Source organism: Equus quagga, chromosome 6 (assembly GCF_021613505.1).
Source record: "Equus quagga isolate Etosha38 chromosome 6, UCLA_HA_Equagga_1.0, whole genome shotgun sequence".
NCBI lineage: Eukaryota > Metazoa > Chordata > Mammalia > Perissodactyla > Equidae > Equus > Equus quagga.
The window spans coordinates 35,381,506-35,397,694 of NC_060272.1; the positions used below are offsets into that span (position 1 = coordinate 35,381,506).

The window sequence follows — 16,189 nt, forward strand, 5'->3', positions numbered from 1 at the left end:
TCTACCCATCTACCTGTCTACCCATCCACCTACCCACCCATCCACCCACTTAGGAAAGAAGCTGGTGACTCTTCACTTAGCCCCATTCACGCCATCCATCCTCCATCTTATGTGACCCTCAGCCAGCATCGCCTGGCCTCCTTCTATTCTGGATCCTGTTGGGTGCTGCCAGTGGGAGGCTCTGGGAAGAGATTGAAGGTGGGAGGAGGGCCCCACAATTATGCTGTCTTTTGTAGGAAAAGTGACTAGTGACTGGAATATGTGAAGGTCAACAAAGCAGATGGAAGAGGGAAATTCGTTTATACACATTCCAGGTAGCAACATGTCACAGATCGAGCAAACCCAGTCCAGTGACTGTCCTGAACAGGAATCAGACTCCAGCACCTGCCTCTAACTGGAAACTTCAAATATAATAGACTTCCATGGGGCTGTGTAAATAGTACTCCCTTCTCAAATATTTAACATAACCACGCTATATAGACCATTTCCTAGTCGAGCTAGCAAAATCATTTAAATCAGCATTCTTTGCCATTTATTTAGTCATGTTCTGATATCAGACTATTTCCAGAGCTGCTATACAGAGACTGCTTCATGTCTCAAGCGTTGAGGCGGGGCACCATTTTTTGCAGTGAAGTTATGGCACAGGAGGCTTGCCTGAAGTCAGAAAAGCATAAAACTCTCGATTGAGAGTTTATTTTTGCTCATCTAACACATTATACTTTTAATACTTCTGAGATAATTCAACACATTTTGCAAACTCCCCTTCCATCTTTCTTGCCTGCTCCCACTCCTTTCCCTTTTCTACTTAATTCCAGATTCTTCCCTCTCCATTGATCCTGAGCTTCCCCAGGAGAGATTTTCATCTATTTCTTAGGCATTATTTTTGAATCAATTTCTTTATCATTATGGCAAAGAATGAGTCTCAAGACATGAAAGTGAAATAAACATGTTCCATCCTGTCAGTAGATAATGAACACAAATCATAGTAATAAGTATGATCAGGTCATATGACTGACTTTTTATGGGAGCATTTCTGTTAAAAAAAAAAAAGAGAAAGAGAATGATCTTTCTTCAGTGAATCATCATATATTTTGATTTATTCCTGTTTTCCTTGAACTTTCTGAAATACATATTAGTCTCATTTTCACACAGACACCTCCATTCCATTTATCAAAGTGATGAACAGTGAAAGAGGAGAGGGGCTGGCCCGGTGGTACAGCAGTTAAGTGCGCACGTTCTGCTTTGGTGGCCGGAGGTCTGCCTGTTCGCATCCCGGGTGCGGACATGGTACCGCTCAGCAAGCCATGCTGTGGCAGGCATCCCACATATAAAGTAGAGGAAGATGGGCGTGGATGTTAGCTCAGGGCCAGTCTTCCTCAGCGAAAAGAGGAGGATTGGCAGCAGTTAGCTCAGGGCTAACCTTCCTAAAAAAACAAAATTAAAAACAAAAAAAGAAAGAGAAGAGAAGTTTTATTAGGTACTATGAAAGGGTTTAATTCCATGGCATTATAGCATTGCATCTTACAGGTTTTAACATATACTGTGAAATAGGGAGACTTGATGTATACATTATAATTCAAAGCAATATAAACCTCAAATGCTATAGCAGAATTAATTATCTTGACTTATTAATAAGATGAAATCATAGACTCCAAATGGACCTTATACGTCAGAGTCTAGTCTGTTTCCTATTAGGGGACTCCCTTGCATGTCATCTCTTACAGAGAGCAAGTCCCTACTATGCAGTTTTCTGCACACTTACATCTTTTATTTGATCCTCACAAGACCTGGTGGTGGTAGTTGTCATCATCTCCTTTGCACAAGTGTGCCTCCTGGTTGAGTATTGTTCTCACAACAGTAATTTTCTCACTTCTCCTTAAGCACTTCAAGCGACAGAGAGCTGATTCTTCTGCAAGACAAGTTGGGTGAAATTTGTGAGGGCAGCGTCCTCATCTCTTACAGTGTTGAATTGTGTCTTATGGCATTGTCTGGCTCTCAGTACCTTCTGTTTGAATGGGATAGCTCCAGTTATCACACTGATTTTTACTTCCTCATCCTGGTGCTCCTCAAACACTGTCATGAACCCCTGGCATCTTCATTTCTCTAAGTCAGAGCCCCTTAGTTCTCTCAACCACATTTTTATAGACTCCATCTTATCACTGTGTCTCTCAAAGTTTTCACACCACAAACTGAGGAAAGAGGCCTTGTTGATGGACTTCTCTTAATAGATGCAAAGATAATGTTAAGTCTTTTAGCAGTTGACTCTCTCTGTTGGGTCATCTAAATCAAAAACTGCTGAAAACTGGATTTTTCCATCCCCTCTACCTATAACTGATTTCTTTTAAACCTAAGCATGCAATGTTGTGATTATAGTTGGACCTGTCCCTTGAAAGATGGCTCCCTTGGGAGCAGTAGATTTCTTCTCACTAGAAGTGTAGCCACAGGCTAGCTCATCTCTTGTGGGAGATACAAGACAGGATCATTATTATGAAGGCTGCACATATCCTTTTGACTCTGGGAAATAATTATTATACATCCATTTTATTGATTTGGGCCCATTATTATAATAAATTGAAATGACGTTGAAACTTCTCCCTGCCTACCTTGCTTTTAGTATTTTAGCTCTCTCCTTCAGCTTCTCCATTTTTGCCAGGTATTGAGTAGAACAGGTTCAAGAAAAAGCCCTGAGATGTGATCCTAGAGACCTCCATCAAAGTGGGTCTTAATTCATTAACCAACAGCTAAGAATCCACCTAATTGTCCTCCCTCCGGTCTACATTTCTCCATCTCACAGCTACATCAAAAAGTCCTTGTGGAATTCCTGCCCCAACCAAGATATGCCAAATCCATTCATCCACTTAGCAAAGAGATACTTAATTCTTTGCAAGGCGTAATCTCCTGAACTATCGGTCAAGTAATACTTCTCGAAAGAAAGAATTAAATTTGATTGATTTGCTGTCAGTGGTTCAAAGTGAGCCCATACCAGTTTCTGATTTATAATTATATGTGAGATTTCATAACTTTGTGTTCAAATTGAAATCAACACTACTTCTATAGGGATTCAGACTGGCTTGCATTGCTTTTAATAAATATCTTCTTAGCCTTACCTTTGCTTCAGGCATGTTGAGTAAGTTATTTGTGTGGGACCAATAATAATTAATGTAGCGTTGGGATTATAACAGATGACTTATGAGAACTACGCACGCTATGGGAGGTGAGCAAGTAGCAATGAGAAACTTTCTTTGGAAAGTTCACGTTAATTTTACCTGTAACACTTGATCTTTTGTGCTTTTTCATACATGATCAGTCATCTGTTTATTTAGGACATATACAGTAAATTAAACATATTTGTAAGAATGTGAAAGAAGAATATTTTCTAGATTTTAGCAAGGAATTGAGAGTTAAAAAAAGAAATCCTAAAGAGTGCCTTTTTAAATTTAAAAATAAAGTGTATATTCATGAATGTGCAGTTTAGATAATACCATAAAGGTTTGACCAAATATTTTTAAATGCCTTTTCTAACACCTACCTGTGGTAAATCATTTAAGGCACGTTAAAAAGGAGGAAAAAAAATATATCTCAGCACTCACATACGTGTGAGTGTCAGCAGGTACATTGTTTCTATTCACAGGTATAAATTGTATGTCTCCTCTGCATGAAGCGGTGTACAGTGTATTTAAATGAATATGCAGTGTATTTAAATTAACGGTCATTTAAATCTGTGCTATACGTAACTACTATGTACTACGAATTTCTCTCATTTCATTTTAAGAATTTTATTGCTTATTAAATGATTCAAATATGAATTGTAGAAGAACATAGTTTTATGAATTTGGTATTGCTGTTCAGAATTCTCATTATTTTCTAAAAATATATGCTGAAGTATTTTCTAAAAAGTAAGTACAAGCAAACACCACCCAGCATCAGTGATTCCTGCAGCCACTAGATGGTGCACCGCAACCAGATGTTGGGTCTAGTCTAAGAGGGTTTGAAAAACAGTCAGCTGGAATCCTCTGATAGTATGTATGACATGACGTGATTATCAGTGTTCTGCAGAATATTACAATTTAATGATGAACAAGGAAAAGGCAAGATAAAGATAAACTTAAAGCGAGATTTTTTAAAAAGTAATTTCAACATATAAAAATATTCAGTTTCAAATTAATCTGGAATTATTTTATATTCACACTTGATATCTTGCTCTTTAATAAATCTGTGAGGCTCATTTAGCCAACTTTGTCTAATATTCATTTTAATTCATGTGAAAACTATACACCTAAATTGTCAAAATTAGCAGATGTAAAGCAATCCCATTTCTTATGTGTCTGGCTTTATCAAAAATAATTCATGTCTAAATTTTACACATCAAGGAAGTTCATTCATATGGATGTTTTAAAAATATTAACCAATTTTGATTTTAAAGTCTCTAAAATATATCCTTCCCTACCTTGAAAGATGAAGGAAATGATGCATTATTTAGCTCTTGCCTTGAGGAATGAAGCCTTTGTAACTAGTGTGTGCTAGAATATCAGATATTGATATCTTGGAATACACACATACACACACACACACACCCGATCCTAAATGCTTACAGACTCCATGCTTTTCCACTTTTTTACTTGCCTCATCATTTCTCACTACTATTTCTATATTTCTTGCTTCTAATTTGACATCTTATTTCACTGGATAAGATTCTGAAATGATTTGATGATATTCCTACGAGGAAAGTCATGGGCTTTGTGACAGTTGTGCCTCTTAGTGGCTTTTTGTTCACAAGTCTTGCAGTTGCTAGATCTTACCTTCCAGTAGTGGGATGCTGCTTATAATTTCACATCTCTCTTCATTAATTAAGTAACTCATTCTATGTAAAAGTCCATGTCAGACGCTCTGTAAGGATTCATTGTTAGACAAGGCGTAGGGCTTAGTGATGCCCAGGTAATTAATCACTTAAGAGCAAACTGCCATTTTTCCAGTAAAAATCTTCTCCTGGTAAAGTGTTTGTAAGTCCTGGCTAAACAGCTCACAAATATGAGTCATGTTGGTAACTGCTGAGAAATAGGGAACTATAATAGAAATAGCACTAGATTTGAAGTCAGGAGACAAAAGTTTCAATCTGTCATTGGCCCCTAACTGACTGGTGAACTTAGACAAGCTAGTTAACTCAGTGAATCTCAGGTTTTCTGTTTCAGTTTTAACTCTGAAGATAAACATAGCATGTTGTTGCATAATTACCACAGAGGGCATCATTTATGTCCCCAGTAGATACAGTAACTAACACATTGTAGGAACTCAATAATTATTTGTCGTATTGAAATTGTGTGTGTATGGACGTTGATAAAGATATGTGTTCTTATTGTCACCAGTGGGTTCAAGGCCAAAAAGTTTGGATAATGTAGTATACACTCATCACAATCAACTCTAATTATATAATCTCTTTAGTTCAGACTCTACTAATTTAAAATGTATATAATTCAGAAAAAGTTGGAGTAAAGCTGTTGTTTAATAAGCCATTTTTGCATCATTTTAATAAAATGGTAGTATAAATGATCTTTTAAGGGATATATTTAAAATATGTAGTAAAACATAGTCTTCCACTTGAAAGGACCCATTCATAGACAAATTCAACAAGACAAACCTTTATTGAGCATTTTCCATGCTTAAGGCAATATAGATGATTTCTTGAAAGAGGCAGAAAAAGGCATAGCCCCCTCTTCAATGAACTTCAGTGAACTTGTCCGTAAGTTACTAGATAAGATTCATATAAGTAATCATAACAAAGGCCAAGAGTGCAAAACCTTATAATTGAGGTACAAGCGAAATGACAAAAGAATACAATGGCAGCTGTCTATTGTGGTCAGGCAATTTGGGGACATCTTCCTAATCTGGGCATGCCAGGCCCTTCTCATCTGATTCCTGTTCATCTGTTAACCTCATTTTCCAGCCCTATCCCAATTCCCACTATTCCTCAGCCATAGAAATGGACGACTCGCCAGATGCGCCCAGCTATGTGGAACTCATCCACACATTCTTCCCTCTACCTGGACTGGCCTGCCAAGGGGCTTCCTTTCTTCATGCTTCTTTAGTTAGTAAACTCCTGTTTACTTTTGGAAACTGCCTCAGTGTCACCTCGGCTGTTAAGCTCTGTGACTGCCCTCCTTCCCTACGTGATAGAATTCCTTCCTCCCCGACCCTTGAGCACTTGGACATTTCCCTGTTGCAGCAATTCAGTGGTCAAAAAAGAAGGCATGTGGGAAACATTGGAGCGGGAGAAACCACAGGGCATGGCATCTGACTGGACATGAGGGTAGGGGAGAGGGAGATTTGAAGACGTCTGGTGTGTGTGGTCAGGAGTAAGGAACGCCGTGAACAGATACAGACCATAGGCGGGAGAGAGCTGACATTTCCTGAGGACCTGCCAGGGTCCCAGGCACAGTGCTCAGCCCTGCTAGCGCGCCACATACTTTAATCGCATCTGTAAATCCCTTGAAAGGTTAGAGCACTTGTCCACTGTCATGTAGTGGACAAGTAGTGGAACTGGGATTCAAACTCCAGTTTCTCTAGAACCTGTGCTGTTGTCATTACACCCAGGCTCAGACACGTCTGCTAATAACCTGCCAGTCTTCTCCCCACTAGAGCCACATTCTGTGCATGTCCAGCCAACAGTACCTGCCTGTTTGGAGTTGGTCATTAAGGTACTTTGAAGTAATAAGATAGCAAGCGACTTTAAATGGTCTGTTTTTAGGCTTTTCATTAATGTGAACTGGTCTTTTTTCCCAGTCTACTAAAATTTTACTTTGTTAGAAAGCCAGTGAGAAGATAAGGACCAGAAGCATTAATAATTAAATAGGCAACTCTTGAGTGCTTGCTCAGTGCCCAGCTCTCTGAATAGTAATGGGTGTGCTGTAAAGAGGAAGACAGCAAGGAGTTCTAAATCTGGTGGGGGAGACAGCTACGTCTGCAAATATCCACCGTGTCAAGCAGGATGGGAAAGCCATGAGTGAGCTCCATACAAGTTGCTACAGAAGCACTGAAGGGGTAACTGGTCCTGAGGACAGGGATGTGGTGAACATCACCTACCCATGCGAACAAGCGGAAAAGTACCATCTCTAAAAAGGAATCCAAAAAATCTAGATCAGTAACAAAATGCTGTGAAAGTGTTACACTTGTTTTCCTTCATGGAGAGAGAGTTACTTTAAGCTGTCATAGAGAGTTACTATTTAGAAACATGTTGAACCTAAGATTTACAATTATCTGAATGTAGATACCAAGACTGTACCTCTTTGGTTCAATTTGGTCTTTAAAGTGTTATCTTATTTATTTAAAAAATAAATTCACCTTTTTCATAGATTAAGAAAAGTAAAAGCTGCTAAAAACAGCCTACCAATTATTACCTCAGTTAAGTAAATCAATTGCTAAATGAGTTTTGTTTCTTAATTCTGTTTGTGTTAGCACCCAGATTCTCAGCAACAGTGGAAAGTTAAAAATGCCATGGGATCTTCTGACCATGCACCCCATTTTCCATCCTTTGCTTTCGGGTTTATTTTATCCATTCAGCCATCAAAACTGTGTTGTAAGGAGTAGAGTAATAATATCCCCAGCCCTTGTACTTTCTCATGTTCTGCCAAAGAATGACAAAATTATGAGTGTTGGTCGTCCTATCCTGAATGGCAAAATTAACTCCTACTAATATAAAATATATGGTTTTAATGGAATTATCAAAGATACTGAGGAACTGTGCTTTTGTAGAAAATATATTCACCATTAAAGAATATAAGAAAATGTTTATTTATAATACTTAAGATAATTCAATAAAAAAAAGCTTTGTAACTAAGATAAAAAGAATTGTAAAGTAGAGCCAGCCCTGATGGCCTACTGGTTAAGGTTTGGCACTCTCACTGCCTTGGTGGCCTGGGTTCACTTCCTGGTCACAGAGCCATACCACCCATCTGTCAGTTACCATGCTGTGGTGGCAGCTCACATAGAAGGACTTACAACTGGGATATACTACCTTGCACTGGGGTTTTGGGGAGGAAAAAAAGAGGAAGATTGGCAACAGATGTTAGCTCTGGGTGAATCTTTCCCTGCAAAAAAAAAAAAAAAGAATTATAAAGTAAATATATTGTTTTAAAGATTAAAATAATTAATGCTCACTTGAGCAACAAAATAGAAGGCTCATCAGTCACATCATATTACTGATTTTAAAGGGTTAAAAGGAGATATTTGTTTGCAGACTGGACCTTTAAATGACACTAGTTTTAAATAAAACCTCCCAAATTTATTTCCCTTTTTTAAAAATATGTATTTTAATTCATTAGAATAGAAAAGATCATAGAAGGGGTAGAATGCAAGTGATGGATTCTCTTTGTTTCACAAAATAGATTACTCTTAAGTTGACTTTTGTCTGTTATATTTTTAAAAGAATACAAGATATTTGAATTAAAGTAGTTTCATTCAGTTAATCAACGAGCGTTTATCAGCACAGAGCACTGTGGTGGGCCCTGGGGATATAGAGATGAAGAAAGCTCAGAGCCATCGTCCGCACTACACTGCTGACTGGGGTGAGCACACAGGACAACCAGCAAACACAGTGGGGGTTGATGAGAGTTTTAATATAGGTCTGCCCAGGGTGACAAGGTGTGACATGATCATCTTGTGTTTCAGAAAGTTTTCCTTCAGTACAGTGCAGACAATAAATTGGAGAGAGTAGGACATAAGACAGGGAAACAGAACCATGAGAAGTTGATATTGGTGAAAGATGGTGAGACTCTAAGGACAGGCAGACCACCACTGTGGGGATGAACCGCAGAGGACACCTGCACAGATATTTGAAAGGCAGAACTGGCAGGTGTAGTACTTGGGTTGCGGCAGGTAGAGAATAACAGGTAAGAAAGAGCCCAAGAAATCTCTCCAACTGCAGAGATTTATGACTTGATATCTGAGTAAATGAGGTTCCCTTTTCTCCAGAGAGCAAACAGAAGGAGGAACAAGTCTTGTTTAAGTGGTAGATGGTGAGTAAAGTTTGGGTCGTGTTGAGGTTGCTTTCAGACTGCCAATTGGAAATGCTCTTTACCCTTCTCTGGAGCTTAGGAAAAAGACAGGGGTAGACACTTAGTAATCATTCTCTTAGAAGTTGTGGTGGGAGCCAAGGAGAACATGTGCAGGTGAGAAGAAGTCAAGGTCAAAATCTTGGTAAACATTTACGTAACAGGTAAAGGATGAGGTCTCTACAAAAGAAACTGAGGAAAAAGTAACTAGAAACATAGGAAAATAAATATTGTCACTACATGAAAATATAAACTCAGATAGCCGAATAAAGCATTATCCTTAGACCTTGAACTTTCTGCTTTCAGTAAAGTGTATTTTTATTATAGGATATTTTAGTTCATTTATATTCGATTTCTGGATGAGGAGGGCAAGCCTCTGTGTTAACACGTTGTCTGTCTTTTAAGTGCTAATTCATATTCTCAGTCTGCTTGTCCAGTTTTGACCAGATAGCCTGGTTTATTAAAGTAGTGACTGAAAGTATTGAGGAACATTACAGAGTAGTGGTTAAGACCATGGTCTTTGGTGTCAGATTCCCTGGGTTCACATCTCATCTCCACCACATACTCACTGGGTGAAGTGGGCCTGGTCACTGCAACTACTTCATTAGGAAGCTGTCGGAGTTAACAGAGTTCAGATCCATAAAGCTCTTAGAGCAAAGTGTGGTACATGGAAAGTGCTATATGCTTTAGCAAATATTATTTTTATCAAAGAAATCCATTATAGAATTGCACGGAGAGGAAAGAACAGACCCACTTGGCCTTGTTGACACATAATGAAAAAGATAGTTAATTCTGTCCAGCCCATTCAGCTGGAAGGAGAGTATCATATTGATCCCTTGTTTGAATTGGCAAAACCAAACTGATCAAACAAGTTGTAGAATCAGTTGGTCTACTTGGCCTATAAAGTAGGTTTTTACTTAAAATGTTAGGAAAATCAGGATCGGGCTTGACATCCGTTTACCTGAAAACCTTAATTCATTCCTTGAAATAACAAACAGGATCTCTTTTTAACTTTATACTATTTACATCTCTTAGCAAAAACAAAAATCTTGAGTTTCATAACTATAAGATTTCGATATCCCTTATTGAGCACCTCTCATTTACCAGGCATGTGGCACGTGTACTTCTAAGTTTCACAGCAGCAAGAGTCTTCCCATTTGACAGATGGGGAAATGGTGTTTCAGAAAACTCAACTCTAGCCTGAGATCGGATCGTGAATTGGTGACTGAACCTGCATTTGACCATGCATTCTGCCTCATTTCAAAATCTGTGCACTTTTATGCCACCTTAACACGACCAAGAGGGAAGGCAGCCTGTCTACCTCTGGACAAGTCAGGGGTCTTGTAATCTCAGCTCTCAGGTTCTATTTCTTCATTTTAAAAGCACCTCATTTCCTTCCACATCTAAAATTCTGTGAACTTTTAACGTAACAGAAACCAGAAGACAAGATAGGAATCTTGATTCTGGGTTTTTTTCCCTTCATATGCAAATACCATTCCTCAAATGAAGTAGATTGTCACAGCAAATATGTTGAGCCTAGGGTGTAATGAAGCTCATTTGTCAGTGTCTGGGGCCCGTAACCTTATAAAAGTTAAACAGGGACATATTTCAGAAATGCACTTCAGAACTGAAGAAAATGCCTGTGTTTCCTGTTGCAAAAGGTGTTTCTTTTCAGTTGCTTTAGAAAATAATAGAAGCTGATAGGAAAATGTCGGTGTTTTGTTTGACCCAAGTTTTTTCAACTGCACATTCCTCTTATGTGTGTTGCTCACATGTCATTTTAATATGAAAGGACACCTGTCTTTTGTCTCAGTACACATTTACCTTTCAGCATTTCAGGTGGTGAAATGGGAGGTACCTGAAAATGTTATTTTTGTTTCGTGGGTTTTGGGAATCTATTCAATCCCTGGTGTTTTCTTTAGACTTTATTATGTCTTATGCTGGGTAAATGTCATGGAAACACGTTTAGTGACTCTTAATCCTTTTCTTTAACTAAAATGGAAAGAGACAGTGGTTCTCATAATACATCAGATTGTCGCCTGTTTCAAGAAAAAAAAAAAACCCTGATGGGAGTCTTTATTTCCCCAGGACACACACACACACACACACACACACACACACACAGGTTAATATGCATATAAAATTGTACTTAACATGAACCCCCAATATGGAATTAAAAGGAGTGTTTTAGAATGAAAATTAACAAAGCCTCTTTTTTTTTGGTATGTTCTCTTTTTAGTCTTTATGGGATTCTTTCTCTTAAAAAAATAGAAGCTCTTGCTATTAGTTTTGGTTAACACTTTCCTTTTTCATAGTTTTCATAGTTTAGCTCAGGTTTTTTAAAGAACTGAAAGAAGACAAGGCGCTGAAAAATGATCGGATTCTTTTTTTAAAAAAATATGAAAAAGGTGGAAATGTCGTATGGGTTTGACATGGAACATAGAGACCTTCACTTCAGAACTGAAGACCTAGATGTTAGTAAACTCCACCCCAGGGTGTATCCTGGTATGAAGCCATTTTCACCAGCTTGTGTCCTTTGATTTTTCTTATCCATGAGCAACTTAATGTCTCAACTTAAACAAAACAATCGCTTACTAAGACTTGTTGGTAAAGACATGTACCATACTATTTTCTGTAATTTCATTATTTCACAGGATTCGGAAAAAAATCAAAGATGACCTGATGGTAGAGTCAAAACCCGATTATTTTGAAAAATATTAAATATATTTTCAAAGATTTTGCCACTAGGGATTCTAAGTGTACTTGTGAGTTAGACACAAGGAAGGAAGAAGGTAAGCATGCTGTTTTTATTTGTAGCTTATTTCTAGGGAAAACAGTTTTGAATAACACATTTGCAGAATTCTAATTCAAATGAGTTTAAGTACAATTCACTATTCCTGAAGAAATTACTGGAAATTGTGTTTACTGTCACCATCGTTCAGCCTGATGCAGAGCAGCTGTGCACAGTAGAAGCACGCACTCTGGGAGGTGCCTGACCCCTTTTATTGTCCAAGCCAACTCTTTCCATAGGAAAATTTTCATGGAAAATTCACCTACCATTCTGTCCCAACCACTGACTTTTTGACATTAAATTTAGCCTTCTACTTTCTACCAGGTTTTTAAAGGAAAGCAGGCAGGATGGAAGAAGGATTCTGTTTGTTCTTCCTCATGTCCTTTCAGGGCTTGTTTATGCATATTACTATATATCTTACAAACGTAGTTATTTTAATTAGTTTTGATTCACGTCATGCGGTTAGTTTCTATCTTCGTTTGTTTATAAGATTGTACCCTTTAAATCGCTTCAAAGTACAAGCATAAAATATAATCTGCAGTTTAACACAATGCAGTAGCCACTAAGATTATTCTTGTATCCATGTCTAAAACTTGACTAGTCCAAAGAGAGCATTTACTGATTTGTTTTTTTTTTAATGAAATGCTAGGCAGTGGGCGGCTATCATGGATACCTAGGTCTCTCTTGAGTGAGGGGCAGAAGCCAGCTCTCTGCCTGGTCAGAGGAGCCTTCTCCTCTCCCCCACCCCCAGAGCTCAGCCTCTAATTTTGAAGAGAGATTTGAAGATCCTGTTTTCTTTTTTTTTAAGCGTGGAGAAAGACCCAAACTCCAGTTTCATTAATGGCAGCAGGGAATATGCATGAGACTTTTTTGGGATATAAAAAAGAAAGCATACATTTTTGTAAGAAAATTTTCAAGGAAAACTCGTTTATCACTCACATAGTTGTCTGCTATTTTCTGATATCATTCCTCCCTCCACCAGTGGAGAAGGTTTGCATTCGTTCTTTTTTTTTTTTCCCCAATAAGAAAGATTGGTCCTGAACTAACATCTGTTGCCAATCTTCCTCTTTTTGCTTTTGCCTGAGGAAGATTGTCACTGAGCTAACATCTGTGCCCATCTTCCTCTGTTTTGTATGTGGGATGCTGCCACAGCATGGCTTGATGAGCAGTGTGTAGGTCCACACCCAGGACCCAAACTTGCATTCCCCAGGCTGCCAAAGTGGAGCATAGGAACTTAACCATTATGCCACCGGGCTGGCCCCAGCATTCTTTCTTATATACATTTATTATTCCCATTGCCTCTAACAGCTTATAAGCTTACATATCATTTTCATTGGTTTTACTCACAATGTGGGGACATAGCTGCCTCTTGCGTTTTTGAGACCTATCTCCCTGTCTTTCATGATCGTTTATTGCACTTGATTCTACCTCACAGGCTACTTTTCAGATTTGCGCTAAGTTTTCTGCTCCACATTGGTGGGTTCCCCGAAATCCTTGCTGTCAGTTGTTGCTTTCCCTGCCCCTCCTCCTTTAAAATATCCATCTTAGAAACTATGCCAAACATCTAAGCTCCCACTTTCTCTAGGAACTTCCTTCCATGTGTCCACCTCCCCCAATTCAGTAGAATAGTAATTCATCATCATTCATCATCGCGGCCATTGTAACACAACTGAGTTAAAGGGGGTGGGGTGGCACTCCATCACTGTGTAGAATCATTGCTCTTTTGATTACCAGGTAAAGCATATAGAGACATTCCGAACCCTACTCCATCCTGACCCTCACCCTCTTAGGGAAGACCTTATTCATTATTGTACTTTTTTAACAAGCGGAAAAGATCCTGAAGATATTTTGAAAACTGATTGAATTGGGTGAGCCTTTTCAGAGAATCACTTATTTCCTTTTGCCCAGAACTCTCAATTTAAAGTATTTGACATAAATATCATGTGTGTTAGTTACTGAGAGACTATTAGAATTTTAATTGAGGATCCTAAGTTGAAAATAAGTGATTATTCTATGGCCAAAATATTCCTTCACCCAACCCATCCCAAACTCACAATGTATATTATGTACCCCAATTCAGTAAGTTAACATAATCAGAAAGCATACAAAAAGCCGAGGTGCCTCTCCCTTCCATCAAGTGTCAGCAAACTTTCTGTAAAGAGCCAGATAGTAAATATTTTAGGCACTGTAGGCTGTTCATTCTCTGTTGCAAAGCTCAATGCTGCCATCACTGGAAAACAGCCATAAACAATACATAAACAAATGAATGTGGCTGTGTTCCAATGAAAACTTATTTATGGACACTAAAATTTGAATTTCATATAATTTTCACATGCCACAAAATAGTCTACTTTTGGGGTTTTTCCTCAACCATTTAAAAGTGGAAAAACCATTCTTAGCTTGCAGGCTACAAAAAAAACAGGCCACAGAATGAATTTGGCCTGGGGGCCACAGTTTACCACCCCCTGCTATAAATTTTCAAGTGGAAAAGACACAAATACCATTATTAAAGAGCCAAAATGAAAGTGAAAGTATGGCTATTATAATTTTGAGGAAGGAATTAGAGAATATTAAGTGCCTAAATTGGGTGTGCAAGGAAATCCAGAGAGTTCCTGAGCCAATAAACTGTCCCGATGGTGGGCTATTCCAGTCGCTAACATCTTGCTTGAAGTGAGTCTGGCAGCTCTTGTCTCCTTCTCCTTGCCCCTCCTTACTTCCTGGCCCATCCTAGTTATGGAGCCCTTCCTCTCACTTTATCTGGAACAGCAAGGTGAGGATCCAACAGCTTTTCTCATCCCTGTCAGACTCATATGACACTTCTTCACCAGGATGGAAACACATGTCCTCCTACCACACGACCGAGAAATGCTTTTCCCCGATTAAGAAAATCCTTTATTCTTTCCTTCTTAGGCCGAAAACTCTGTAGCTGGTTCCATAGCAACACAGGAGATAGCTAGGAGATGCCTGTTGGTGACGAAGAGTTCAGTTGAGCTCAATGCCCAAAAGATGAATGTGTTTTTGGAGACATGATTTATATCAATGTCACCTCATTAGAACCCATGCTCATGATGTAAATTTCAAAGCATTATAGGGATGACATGTAAATAAAAGCATATTAACAGTTGCCAAAGATATAGAGTAGGCTTCTACTTCAAAGAAGCCCTTTCAGAGTAACCTGGAGCTTTCTCTGGGCCACAATTAATGCATCAACATTTCTAGATTCGACTGGTCTATACTATTCACTCACTTCTGAAAGGGCCACTTGATCCAAAAAGGACCCATATAAACAGCATTTATTGAAGAGTTGAATAAAAAATGTTGGTCCAGTTTGGTCTAGTTTTCCCATGTAGGCATTACTTGTACATGTCATTTACAGGGCTTAGTAGCTTCCTGTCTACCTGCCTCTGTGTGTGTGTGTGGCAGTTTTTTTCATTCATTCAGTCACTTGCTGGGCACCTATCTAGGCTCTGAAGATACTGAAATGGTAGAGGCATGGTCCTTGACCTCCACGTATTCGGAAACTGGTAGAGGAGAAAGGCATCTAAACAAAATCTGTATGATATTTTGTGATAGGTGATTGGCTAGAAATAGGAAGTGAGTAATTTGGGAGTACCTAACAAAGTTGAAGTGACTTTGTCTGAGGATTTGACAAAGTTTATGTGGGGAAAGAATTAGCCATTCCACCATAGCATAGTGAAAAGTGCTGGATTTGGAGGCAAACTCATATTTTTACCAGCTTTGGGCAAGTTATTTTACTACATTGAGCCTCAGTTTTCTCATCTGTAAAGAGGGGTGATCAATACTCACTTTGCAGCTCTATTCATAGTGAACAGCAAATAGATCCCTTCTCTATCGGAGGCCTTCTTCACCAGAGGCCATGTGTGACCAAACAGTATGTTGTTGACTATCGGATGGAAGGGGCAGAGGAGAGATCAGTTTTTGTGGGGTTGCATGGGGACAGGGCTTCCATTCTGAATGAGAGCCAGGAAAAAGCACACCTGGGTCAACTATTGTCCCGCTCCCCCTGGGAGCTCATTTGGACAATGGATAGTGTATCTTTTCCCAGCAAAGCCTTTGCATATTTTACTGTCCTTACAAGTTGACTGAGGACCTGGTCAAATTACATACTTCTCCAGACTGCTTTTTACTGTGAGTTTCAACACTAGGACCAACTTGATTCCTCAGGGCTCGCCCTAATTCTTAAGTCACTGAAAATGGTATTTAAACTTTATACTATTAAGATACTTAGGATTCTTTTCCAATAGACAAGCAAAAAGTAGATGTTTATGAATAGTATGTACTTAACACTTGGTTTGGGGGTGCGGTGGGGTGGAATGCTTTATCGTAATGAAAT

General features: G+C 38.7%; 1 protein-coding gene across 2 annotated transcripts in view; it reads left to right on the top strand.

Annotated features, from left to right (window-relative positions):
- The window catches only part of KLF12 (KLF transcription factor 12), a 470,708-nt gene that overhangs the window by 397,188 nt on the left and 57,331 nt on the right, over positions 1 to 16,189 (top strand). The window lies entirely within an intron of this gene.